Here is a 2,703-nt window from a genome sequence, read left to right on the forward strand (position 1 = left end):
ACGAACAGGAGTTGGATTTCGGTGGCGTGCACATGGATATTTATTGTTATTCTCTGTACTTTTGTGCATGTTTAAAAGATTCATGATTTTTTTTTTCTTTAACGAAGGGATTGAGGCATTTAGAAATAAGGGTGAAGGGGGATAAACGGCCGCATCAATCCGCAGAGCGGATGAGCCTCCGGGATGGGATTAGCGGGGAGGCTGAGTCCTGAGTCCAGGGTTTACAAGAATTAACTCCGATCATCCCCCTAAGCGGATCACCTGGCTGGCTTCCCCACCACTGACGGCCCTTCAGAGTGCAGCTCTTGGCCTCAGTCCACTCCCTCCCTCCCCCCGCCGCCCGCCCCCACCCCCGCACCGGCTGAGCCCTTTCCTCCTGCCTCCCAATGCCACCCCACCCTCAGTCCAGTGCTGGTCTGGCCAGGGACTGCCCGAATTTGGGTCCTGAGATAGATTGGTTCAGATCTCCCCTGAACACTCTCCCAATCAAGGGCCAGGGAGAAATTAGTCCTAATACCCAGGATCAGAGCTCTCTAAGGAGAGCTTGGACCCCTGGATATCACAGTTGACAGCGTCCTCCCTTGTCCTTCCCCCCATCAGCCAAGGGGTCAGCAGTGAAGATCTACTGCTCGCTGATCCCACTGGCCGAGCCAGAGCCCCAAGGAGCTGCGCTGTGGCAGAGCGGTCACTGGGCTTCCAGCATTAGGCTGTCAGTCACCAGAGCTCTGTGCCCCCGCCCCATGCCAGCCCCTTTCCACCACCCCTGACAAATGCCCTGCTCCCCAAGTCTGGGCAGGCCTGATATCTGCAGCAGGACCCTCTGGAAGGGGTGTGGGTGGGCTTGTTCAACTGCCTTTCCCCGTCATGGGATCCCCTTGACCACAGGATGCGGGGTGGAATCCTGACCTCTGGGGAGTAAATGAAACTTCCATCATCTCTCAGGACACCAGGCTACGGGGATGAGTGGGAGGAGGAGGGAAGAAAAGAGAACTCTTATAGGGCAACATTATTGTTATTGGGCAACATGTAACTTCGTAAGTGTGAAATCATATGTTAAATAAGATGGAGCATTAACGGCATAGCTGGAAGATTCACTTTTATTCTTTTAGTTATGTATCAGGTATTTTGGTAGATGCTGGAGATTTTATTTTATTTTTTTTAAGATTTTATTTATTTATTTTTAGAGAGGGAAGGGGGGGGGGAGAGAGAGAGAGAGAGAGAGAGAGAGAGAGAGAGATCAATGTGAGGTTGCTGCGGGCCATGGCCTGCAACCCAGGCATGTGCCCTGACTGGGAATCTAACCTGAGACACTTTGGTTCGCAGCTCCCGCTCAATCCACTGAGCTACGCCAGCCAGGGCGATGCTGGAGATTTTTTTAAAATGACTAAGATACTTCCAACCTTCCGTAAATTGGGCAGACAGAAGAGCAAACACCTGACCTGGACAGCCTAGAGTGACTGGTGCCGCCCCAGGGGGAAGGAGGATTGGGCGGAGCCCGGGAGGGGCCTCCAATAGGGAAGGCTGCCTGCAGGGGTCTCCCCTCCTAGGGTTGAAGGGTAAGTAGGGAATGTCCAGGCAGAGGACTTCCTTCCTGAGGATTATGGAGCACTTGTGAACTTGGCAGCCTGTGGGAGTGAACAAAAACAATATATTCTCTTGCCCTTGTGGGTGGGTATGCGAGAGAGGGTGTATGTCCCTGGCTTAGCAATCTCCTAGTACTTTTTGCGATGTGCTGGGACGCCCCAGTCGCAAAGTGTGTACGCACTCTCTCCCTGTTGAGAGACCTGCAGAGATGGGAGAACAACCGCCTTGGGCACCTGGTAAACAGGCTTGAATGAATGGTTGATTAAGTGATATAACACCAGCCCTCTAGGCTTCCACAGGTCCCTTCTACAAGAGTGAAAATCCGTAGTTCGCACTCTGAGCCGGCTACGTGGGCGGGGTGCGTGGGGGGTCGGGGCTGGCAGAGCATGGGATTTGGGGCCAAGTGGAAAAAAGGTCGGAGGGCAGAGAGAGAAAGTCTTCGGGCAGCGAAGGCTGCGTGGGGCCTTGGAGAGGGCCCTGCAGAGTGCCCCTGGTTTGACTTGGTGGAGTCTCCGGGAAAGCAGAGAGACAACGCACGGCATTTCGCGCATGCTGGCCTTGGCTTTCTTCCTCCTGCCCTCCCGTGACTCTGGGGCACGAAAGGCCACCGCGCGGAACCGGGCCGGGCAGCCGGAGGTCAGAGCTGCGAGCAGCGGTGGCGGCACCCGCCCTGTGTGGTGGCAGTTTGAGTGCGCGTTTGGAAGGAACAGGCAGGGAGGATTTGCCCATCCGTGTCCTTTTCCTGCCCCATCACTGAGTGCATTGAGAGGGCGCTGGCCCTTACACTGGGCGCAGAGGGGGTCCCAGCGCGCAGCGGGCTCGGGCAGGACCCACCGCCAGACCGGGGGATCTTGTCGCTTCCTCTCGGGGCAGACCCCAACCCGATTCGCTCCGGTCCGCTCGCCCCTCTCCCTCCGCGCGGCCATGGGCGTGTCCGGGCACACGCTCCCTAGCCCTTCCCGCGCCCGCGAGCGGGCGCCGCGTCCCCGAGCCCGGGGCGGGCAGGGCTCCCGGGCGGCGGGCGGACAGCGGACCGCGGACAGCGGGCGGGGGCGGTGTCAGGTGGCCGGGCCAGGCCCCGCCCCCTCGGCCCGCCCCCGCCCTCCCCCGCGCGCCCGG

This window comes from Phyllostomus discolor, chromosome 10 (assembly GCF_004126475.2).
Source record: "Phyllostomus discolor isolate MPI-MPIP mPhyDis1 chromosome 10, mPhyDis1.pri.v3, whole genome shotgun sequence".
Classification (NCBI taxonomy): Eukaryota; Metazoa; Chordata; class Mammalia; order Chiroptera; family Phyllostomidae; genus Phyllostomus; species Phyllostomus discolor.